This window comes from Podarcis gaigeae (assembly GCF_964106915.1).
Source record: "Podarcis gaigeae genome assembly, chromosome: 12".
In the NCBI taxonomy this organism is placed as follows: domain Eukaryota; kingdom Metazoa; phylum Chordata; class Lepidosauria; order Squamata; family Lacertidae; genus Podarcis; species Podarcis gaigeae.
The window spans coordinates 12,599,075-12,610,028 of record NC_139688.1 but is presented as its reverse complement, the minus strand read 5'-3'; positions in this window follow the sequence as shown (position 1 = coordinate 12,610,028).

The window sequence follows — 10,954 nt, the reverse complement described above, 5'->3', positions numbered from 1 at the left end:
CAGTTGGAATTAGAGAGACAGTTGGTGCAGTTGGTTCTTGTGTAAGGGAAGGTAGAAGAGTTAGAGACAGGATAAAAATAAGACTAAGAAGGTAAAGAGTAACAATGTTTTGAATGCAGTTGAAGTTTATTTGTGTCTGTAATAAACTACACTCTTCTTTGTTAACTTGAGAACCTGACTGAGACTAAGTGATTTACCGGGGAGGACCTGGTTGGTGGCAGCAGATTAGTGGTGGACGGGTCAATAGTCCGTGAGACGACCGGGGGCTCTGTATGAACCCCACACCACCCTTTCTAAGCTAGTCACTGATGACCTCCCACCAAGGGCTGAAGGAGCTCTCCTTGCACTTTTGCATCTGATCTAGGATTTAGGGGTGTGAGATCAGGGTGCACGCATCTTAAAGCCCGGTAAGTGAGACACCAGGCTTGGGGAACGAGCCATGAGGGTTTGACAGGGTCCTAGAGTCCTCCCGCCTCCTTCCCAAAACCTAGATGGAATCTACACTCACGTTTTTTAACGCTAAAAAAAAAGAGTTCAGGAATGGTTCTGATAACCATATAGCCATGTGACGTTCATTTTTAATGTTGATAATGTGTTATTAAAATGTGGTGCCAGAGGGCGCTGCAGAGCAACACCCCCCTCCAAAAACCAGGTAGACCTTGTGGAATGGGACTTTTTCTGTCTTGATGTTTTGGAATGGTATTTTTAATATCGTTCTGATAAAAGGTTGAGTGTAGATCCAGCCCTCGTTAGCACTTTTCCAGCTTTGGGAAGGAGGGCTCTAGGACGCTGCCAGGGCTTCACACCTCCTTACCAAAGCTGGGTACCTCCTTATCTGCCTTTTTGAAGTGTGTTGGGGGAAAGGGGTTTATTGGGTTATTTTTGGTTTTTTTAATTTTTATGTATTTTGTGTTATAATCGCCTCAAGACTATAATTGCCTCAAGACTTGTGGGTATAGGGCAGTATACTAACTAACTAACTAACTAACTAACTAGTTAACTAATTTGGGAAAGCAGCACGAGGGCTGGGGAGGGCACCACATTTTGGCTTCCCACAGGATGCCATGGTATCCAAGTCAGCCACTGATTGTATGTTGCCCACTAGGTTAATATCAATTTGCCATTTTGTCTACTTTCTCTTTGATTTTCTTTGCTACTTTGGGGGAACTTCGAACAGAGCTTGTTCCGCTTTGGTGTGGGGTGAGTTACAGCAAAAGTGTTTTTGGAACTAAATCTTAAATGTATTTAGGAAAGAGAAGTTTTTTTTAAAATGATGGCTCACATTTTCCACTAGGGGGAGTGATGCCTGCATTCCGAGAGACACAACAAAACATCAAAACTGAGACTGCAGCAACACTCAGTGAATTGATAGCATTACAAATTGCTCCTCGGTTTAAGAAGCTTCCAGTTTGCCTTTGCAGTTCTTGTTTTTTACAAGGCGCATCTTGCATCTAAAATGGAGCTGAAGAGAGACCCTGTGTGTGCAAGACTGAAGGAATAAAGCTTTGTGATGGAACTGAAAGCCTCCTTATCTCAGCTGGAGTTGGCACTAGTCATTATATCCATAAAAATCACCCTTCAGCATCCGACGTCTTGATGAAGTGCTCTCTGCCTGCCCTGCTGGAGCTGACACAGAGCTTGGAAGCTGCAGGGTCACAGAGAGCGGAAGCAAAGGTGGCCATGTGCAAACAGTGGCACACATGCAGACAGAGCCCCAGTTATTTTTTAATTAGGACTGTAGCAATGTCATCATTAGAAGCCAGACTGTCAGATGTTCAGAAGAAGCAACAATGCCTTTCTGTGTAGGCCAGGGAAAGGGGAGAGGAGGAATGAGCATCCTAGGTAGTATGGTGTAGTGGTTAAAGTGCAGGCCTTAGAGCAGGGTGATCTGGGTACAACTCCTTGATCAGCCACAATGCACTCTCTCTCAGTCTAACTCACTTTGAAAGGCTGCTTTGAGCTCCTTGGACAAAGGATGAGATAAAAACGCAAATAATAATTAAGTCTCTGACCTGGCATATTTTCCCTCTTTTTGCAAAAGTGGATCTTGATGAGCTGTACTAAACTAAGTGATACTTCATGCTTTCCTAGGAAGCTGCCTTGTTCCAGGTCAGACCATTTGTCCATCTGGCCCAGACCTGCTTACTCATGACTAAGCAGAGAGGCCTCACCCACCATCACCTGCTACCCGACCATACAATTTTATTTCATAGTATTGTAGAGGGATTCCCAGGGTCACCTAGTCCAACCCCCTGCAATTATCTTCCACTTCTCCTCCAAGGAACTCAGAGTGACATGCATGATTCTGCCCATCCCACTTATTTATTATTATTTATTATTGCTAATATTATTAATTGAATGCATATACTGGCCTATGGACGCGGGTGGCACTGTGGGTTAAACCACAGAGCCTAGGACTTGCCGATCAGAAGGTCGGCAGTTCGAATCCCTGCGATGGGGTGAGCTGCTCCTGCCAACCTAGCAGTTTGAAAGCACGTCAAAGTGCAAGTAGATAAATAGGTACCGCTCCAGCGGGAAGGTAAATGGTGTTTCCGTGCGCTGCTCTGGTTCTCCAGAAGCGACTTAGTCATGCTGGCCACATGACCCGGAAGCTGTACGCCGGCTGGACCTAATGGTCAGGGGTCCCTTTAGCTTTACCCTATACCTGCAGTTCTCAGGATGGTTCACAGAGTAACAACCCTGTGAGGTAGGTTAGGCTGAATGACTGGCTTGCCCAAGGTCACCCACTGAGCAGCATGGCTGAGCAAGGATTTGAACCCTGGGTCTCAGGTTCTGGGGTTTTGCTGGCCTGTAAGTATCTCCTCCTCTGATCCAGCCAGGCTGGTTTTCTATAAAGCCGAATGTCCCTTTGCTTGCAGTCCTGGGAAGAGAGTCTTCTCTTTCCCACCTGCCTTGCCTGTTGTGTCAACTGTCATGCTGTGTTAATGAGCTTGTTTGTTACACATTTTAATTATGGATGTTTTAATGTAGGCGTTCTCTATATTTTAATTAAAGGTCTATGAGAACCTCATAAACTGGAGAGGAACAGAAAATGAAAACCATACAGGTTTTTTAAAGTTTGGTAGAAAAGAGCCTGGGCAACTGTTTGAGTGTTTGTGAGATTTCTGTCCATGCTGTCTTCGTCCCAAGAAGAGTGGCACAGATCCGGGACCGATTCTTGTATGTTGCCAGCACAGACTCCGGTTGTGATGTCTGCCTGCACAGTGGAGTTCTCTTTGCTCCACAACCTGACCGCTTCCATCATGCTCTTCCATGTCCAGCTACAGGCGATGCTTATAAGTGGTGGTGGTGGGGTATATCATTAACTCATCGCTGTGGGACTTTGCTTCAGACAGTTGCTTATGCAACTTCACCAGCTGGAGACACAGAGCTGTGGTTTCTGTGGTCAGTCCCTTAGGTGCAGACAATTTAGAGGCCACCTCAACCCCGCCCGCCATGGTTAGAAACCTAACCACACTTCTAGCCTTGTGGTTTAGGGTCTTCTCTGGAGTAGGTCTAATATAATTCTGCCATGTCTTTCTCTGCTCAAGTGCTGTGAAATGCGACTCTTGGTCTTTGATCACCGGTGCAACATCCGTGTGTCAGAGATAATTCAACCAACAGTGGATTTGCATTGCTGCTTAGACAATATACTCAAGCAGGCAATTTCGTTAGCTAGCTGCGAGTGCACTGGATAATTTCATTACCTTGATATGCGTGGTTACTTCTTCATTTCCTTCATGTGGTAATTGTTGCCTACTTTTCCTTGGATAGTTTCCTTCGCAGCTTTATCATTGACGTTGGTTCCAGTTATTCTGAAGGAACGTTCCCCTCCTCCCGCAACTTATTATAATGTGATGCATTGTACTCCCTATTGTCTTCTAAGTAAAATTAGTGTCATTCAGCTATTTAGTTATAAATACCATTCACATCCCGGTAGAGGTAGTTTAGTTTTGCTGAATCCATTTTCTGGACCTGAGAGAGTCACTGTGCAGACCACAAAGTGTCAAGTGACCACAACACTTTTGCTAGATATACAGACTTTGATTCACAGCCATGATAAAAAAGTATTTGTAGACAATGAGCAGATGCAACTGATTTTGGACTAGCCAACGGTTTATGTGTCTGGACCGATAGGCCAGCTCGTGCTGGCATCTAGATTTATCCTTCTAATATTTTCTAAATATATATAAACTGCAAATGCTTTCATTCTAAACTCTCACTTGTTACGTTTCTGCTAATTCCTCCTTCTCTAGGCACAATTTGCCCTGTGGTGTACCTTGACTCTTAGCTAAAGACCCAAACACATATTCCTCCAATATGCGTGTTAGCTCAGGGGTATATGGATAAGGAAACAAATGGCAACTCTTGTCTCACTGGCCATTGCCAGCCACATGAATGTCCCACACTGCTCTCAGATGACTGCAAATCTGCATGATGTTATTTTGTGGTGGCAGGTTCAAGAAACCTGTGCCTGTTCTACCCAAACAGATTGCTACTGCATGCCTTTTGGGGAGCACCGATGAATTGGCCTTATGCACAATTGGCCTTTACCCAGTTAAGCCGCCTAGAAATGAAATGGAACAAAGCAGTCCTTAAAAGAAAGTGCTTTGTTTGGCTTCACTTCAGGCATGGGCAAACTCAGCCCTCCAGCTGTTTTGGGACTACAACACCCATCATCCCTAGCTAGCAGGACCAGTGGTCAGGGATGATGGGAATTGTAGTCCCAAAACATCTGGAGGGCCGAGTTTGCCTACGCCTGCTTTACTGCAATGTGACTAGTCTTTCTTTGGTGGTAAAGTGTGTTGCCTTACAGTGATTGAGTTCATCTCTATGAAAAAGAGACAGTGGCAAATTACGGCACAAGATGAAAAAGTGTTATGGGGAATGGAGGGTGGATTTTGAAGGCAAAAAGGACAGGGGCTCATCATTGCTATGCATAGGAAATCCCCCCCTTTTGGTCCCAAGGACCCTCAGGGTCCTAGGTTGACTCTTTGTGCCATAGACTATTGTAGGTAGTCTATGATTAGTGTATACCAAGGGGGCTTAGATTTTTGTCACAGGATTAGTTTTTTATATTCTACAATAATTGGCAATTACAGAATTCCTTAGCATATTCCATAGTGTAGGGCTTACCTACCTAGCTACCCCCTATTTTCCTAGCGCCTAGTGGTCCCCTTAAGCGTCCCACACTGGTATCTTCCTGGATCCCTATAGGCTTAACAGCCAGAAATGCTCCCTTGCCTCAGATTCTACTTGCAGCCAATCCAATTTCTTCCTGCCTTCACTGCCTTTTCTCCTATCGGCAAGGTTCTCTGAAACTGAAACACACGGATTTTGTTTGTCTGTGGCACAATGGCCCTAGCGAAACATGGGAAATGCCAAGGTTCTCTGTCTTTTCCCTTTGACTCCTTCCGCTTCTCTTCCCTTCCGCTCTTAGTTTTCTTGGCGACTTCCTCCTCATCGCCCCTGTGTCCTGCTTTTTATGGCCACTATCAGCATGTGAGCAATGCTCCTCAGCTGTGGCCACCTTGCCACCTCCTGTATTTTCCTTGGAGCAAGCTGGGAGATGAACTGCCTAGAAGGCTGTGAGAACAGCAGCTCCGGCCTCCTCCTTGCATCCAAGCTCCAGGAAAGAAAGCCCTTCATCCTTCCAAAGCAAACTAAAGTTTTACTAGCACAGGAGATGGGAATAGTTGCTGGACCACTAAATAGCTGCAGGCTGTGTGTTTCTGGGGACACTGGGTCCTCCATTTCCTTACTGCACAAAGTTTTAAAGGCGAATCAGAAACTGCCTTATATTTCAGGATTCCCTCACTTCCCACCCCCAATACTGAGGGTTTATGGACAAACAGTTGATGCCCCATTCAGAAGTTGACAAACAACCTATGGCAGCGATTCTCAACCTGTGGTCCCCAGATGTTGTTGGACTACAAGTCCCATCATCCCTAGCTAGCAAGGCCAGAGCTCAGGCATGATGGGAGTTGTAGTCTAACAACATCTGGGGACCCACAGGTTGACCTATGGACTAAATACAGCTAGTAAATGAAGCCATTGGAGGAAGAACTCAGCTCGCAAGAAAACCAAACCAGTTTGTGCTTATTGAATCTCTGCAATTGTGCATGAAAACCATGGACGTGCAAATTCAGACCCATAAAAGTGCTCCATTGTCATGTCTCCAAATCACCTAGCAGGATATTAAGAGGCTCAGTGATGTTAGGGTTGCCCTCAGCCACCCCTAGAAGCTAAAAGTAAGGGAAGGATTTGCTGAAAATAAATTAGAAATTGGAATACAGAAAGGGGAGGTACGAGGAAGTCGGGAAAGTAAGCTACAAGAAATTAAGAATTGAATTTATATGTGTTTTTTGTTTTTTTATGTTTTTATATTGTGTTTTGTTTGTTACTGTGTTAGTTTTGTTTTGTTATGATAAAAATTTGTTGAAACTTCAATAAAAATTTGATTTAAAAAAAAAGCATCACTGGGTGAACAGGGGCTGGTTGCTCAGAAATATTCCCAGACAAATCCCCTATGGCTGGCCTGAGCTATGTTGCATCATGAAGATAAGAATTAGCCAGAGGAGTCGATCATCTTGGCTAACCCGCTTGGGCATCTTGTGAAAGGGTAGTTAGGAATGCTTAGGAAGACTGAATAACTGGCTCAATTAGTTGTTATTCTAACCTGGCCTCCCCCCGACACATTCAGTTCTGCACAACTGAAAACAGCCTCCTAAATGTCACGAACAGACATTATACTGCCAAGGGGAGGGGATCCCTTTTTAAAATGGTTATTCTTTCTTTCTCTCTTTGCAAGAAGGTGTCGCAGAGCTGCAGTTTAAATCCTGCCAGGTCCCAGGAGCTGGAGCCGAAACCTTCCGGCAAGGTTGGTTAAGTCCAGCAATAGACACCCGTCATCCCTGCAACGCAGTAGGGGTAAAATTAAATGAATGGTAGCTTGTCGTGGCCAGAACTCCAATATTAATAAGTGTCACGCTGAGCTCAATGCACCGGCCAATGCATAATTTATCTGGCTTCATAAATATCAAAACATGCCACAGCTGCTAGGACTTTCGGCGCAAACCCCACAAATATTGCTTTAATTATTCAGTGGCTCGGCTCGGCAGAAGCCAGTCAACCAACCACTTCAAAGGTAGAGTTTAATAAAGTATCATTTGCAAGAGACCATCCAGAATGGGATGACGGCACTGCCCTTTATTAAGGGATGCAGTGCAATGGGCTAAAAACCTTATCAGAGGGCAGAAATCCCACAGAAAGAGGCTTAAGGAGACCCACTCAATGGGCTAAGTAAAACATCTGAACAGTGCCCTCGCTAGGGACTGAGACGCACCAAAAAATAACAACAAAAATCACAAATAGGTCTATTTTCTCAGAAGGAAACTGACTAATGTTAAATAGATTTGTAGGAGACTGGTGGTATAGGAGGGAGGGGAGCCTTCATGATTTAAACATATGCAACACAGGTTAACTAAATACATGTATCAATCTAATATAGAACAAGTATTTACATACCCACCCAGCCAACTGAACAAAGCTGTTTACTTCTTAGACTGTAAACAATACTCTCATTTGGAACTATAAACAGCCACACTGTTTGGAATCAGCTAATTTTAGAATTCTACTGTTATTATTTATATCTCACCTTTTCTTCAAGGTGCTCAAAGTGGCCTGCATGGTTCTTCATTTCCCATTATTCTCACCATCTTGCATCTACAAGCCTCCCAAATTGTCCTTCCCTTGCCCTGTTAAGGTCATATGCATTTAAAGTACACTTACATCACTTAAAAAGCTATGGTTTTCCCCCAAAGAATCGTGGGACCCCGAATTCATTAAGGGTCTTCTAACAACTCTCAGCACCTGCAACAAACCACAGTCCCCAGAGGGTTGAGCCATGACTGTTAAAATGGCATAAGAGTGCTTTAAATGTTTGGTGTGGAAGTCATAAAGCATTACAAATCATTTAACCTCACCCATTCTCCTGATGTGTCCTTCACCCGAGTCTGTTCCATGGCTATACCTAGCAGAGAAGTAGGGAGTCTGCAGCCTTCCAGATAATCCTGACCATTGGCCATGGGCTGGCTGGGGCTGTGTAGTCCAACAACACCTGGAAGGCCATGGGCTAGCAGGGCAGCTCTGTCTTCCTAGGTCTTTCACCCCGAACAGCAGCTGGAGGGAACTGACCAGAGCACTGGCCAAACTGCAAGCTCCTAGTTGAGTTTCCTTACAAGCTCATTCATCCTGAGCAAAGCCCCAGCATGATCTTCACTGAAAGGAGAGTGTCTGAATGAGACACAGGTGTGTTTGGAAACAGGTGTGCCCTATTGGTTCACTAATCAGAGAGCTAGCTCCCTGTAAGCTGGCCTCTCCAAGGGAAACCCAAGTTCACCAGCTTGTTTTCCTATGCTGAGCTTAGCTGAAAGGCAAGAGGATGTCCTTTTTGTTTCATAAATTCCATATATATTTGATATTCAGGTCTAGAAGGCTTTTAGTTCTTGTCTGTGGCATGAGAAAGGTCGCAGGTTTAATTCTCAGCATCTTCAAGGCAGGGATGAAATGGTTCCAGATCTAAAACCCTGGAGGGCCCCTGGCAGTCAGTGTAGATAAGATTGAGCTATGAGGACAAATGGCCTGCTATAATAATAATAATAATAATAATAATAATAATAATATCCCACCCATCTGACTGTGTTTCCCCAGTATAAGGCAGCTCCCTATAGTCCTACATTCCTTTTTGTAAAAAAGTCAATTTTCCACTTTAACAATCCAATCAAATCACATTAAATATTCCAAATTATACATATACATATCAAATAATCCAAATATTCTGCCAAATTATACTACTGCTTTTCATAGTCGTTTCTGATGGTTCCTCTAATTCTTTCTGTTGTTAACCTTCCTTCTTTCACAGCCTCTTGAGTTGTTCCCACAAGCGAGTTGAAACAAGCAATGATATGTTTCTGTGTGGATTTTATGTCTATAGTTCTACATTCCTTTGTGCAACAACATTTGAAATCCTAGGAAAAAAATGTGCGGGTGTGTTCATGTCACACATGCTGCTGCTACGTTCCTGCTGCAGGAAGCCGGTAACGAGAATATTCAATGCTACATGTTTCCTGTACAAACTGTGTGTCAGTTCAAATACCCAGAGCAGATTGCATTTCAATTGTGTGGATGACAGATGCTACAATCGCAAGGAACAGGTTGGGCTGTTGATGAACGCGCGCGAGAGAGCAGGAATTGGAGCCCGAAGCAAATGAATGATGCTCTTTGCATCTAGACAGACAAGATGCAGGAACAGCTTGCTGTATCTCACATGAGTGTTTCATTGGGGAGGTGAGGGTGGGTGGAAAAAAGCCAGGGCTGCATTTTGCATTTTGTTGCTGTCTGCCCTTTCTGCAGCACACTGTCTTCTTCCAGTCACACTGCTCTTGAATGAACAAGAAACTTTGCTAACCCACTGAGGCAACTGATCTTGACAGGGTGTTTACTGGCATATATATATATATATGTGTGTGTGTGTGTGTGTGTGTGTGTGTGTGTGTGTGTGTCTCCTTTCCCAGTAGTGCCTTGATTGTACCAAACACTAATATCCAGTCACTGTATCTGACACACACTAACAACCAGAGAAGTTATTAAATGATGATACAATGGGCACAATTAATAATGTATTACTAATTAGAACTATTACAGCCAATTACTATTTTTGCATGGCTCAGTCTGAAGGGAATAGCTAGTTATTCAACAGACTGGAAAATCACAAATTTACAGATCTCAAAAAGCTCTCTGATATTGAATCAGACCCCAGATTCATTTAGCCCCAATGCTATTTACTCTGCTTTTCAAAACTCTTCATTACATATTTTTAGGTGCCAGGCAAAAATGGCTCTCTGTAACCAGGCCTTTGGCTGATTAAGCAAGCTATGGCCTTTTAAATGTGTTTGTGGGAAGAGGGGTTAGTTGTTTGCTTTTGCTTTATTGTTATGTGTTTTGTGTTCCAATTTTGTATTTTTATATTGTAAACCACCCTATGATCTTTGGATGAAGGGCAGTATACCAATTTAATAAATTATAGTAATAATAATATATGGTCCATGGGGTCACGAAGAGTCGGATACGACTAAACGACTAAACAACAACAACAATAATATAATGCACTTTTGCACACTATTTTCACTAATCTATGCTTCTATATGTCCATGCATTTATATATACTTTACTTGGCTTGGAGAACAGCGTTGCAGAATTGGGAGAAGTTTGAATTTCGCAGGGTAGCTGTGTTTCAGTTGGCTTATTGTTTCTGAGAATGCATTTGGCAAGTTCGCTCTTAAATGCAAACTGAATCACATTTCTCTCCCATTCCCATAGGATGGGGTCCTGGGAGTTGTAGTCTAAAACAGCTGGAGGGCACCACGTTGACTATCCCTAGTGCAGAAGGTATGTGACAAAGTGAAAGCGGAAGATGGATCAAAGGACCTTGATGTCAATGGCACTCAGTATGGGGAAAATGTGAGTGAGAGTTGGGGCCTGTAATGATGCCCCCATCACCATAAGCAGCAAAGGAGGAGCAGGGAAGCGTGGTGTAGTGGTTAAGAGTGGTGGACTCGTAATCTGGGGAACCGGGTTCGCGTCTCCGTTCCTCCACATGCAGCTGCTGGGTGACCTTGGGCCAATCACGCTTCTCTGAAGTCCCTCAGCCCCACTCACCTCACAGAGTGTTTGTTGTGGGGGAGGAAGGGAAAGGAGAATGTTAGCCGCTTTGAGACTCCTTAAGGAGAGTGAAAGGCGGGATATCAAGTCCAAACTCCTCCTCCTCCTCCCCCTCCATTTGGCTTGCAGGGAAAATACTGAGGCATATAGCACAATGCAGATGGTCAAGGATGGTTTCAGTGCCTTCTATGAACGGCCACGTATTACGGAACAAAAAGTAAGCACAGCAACC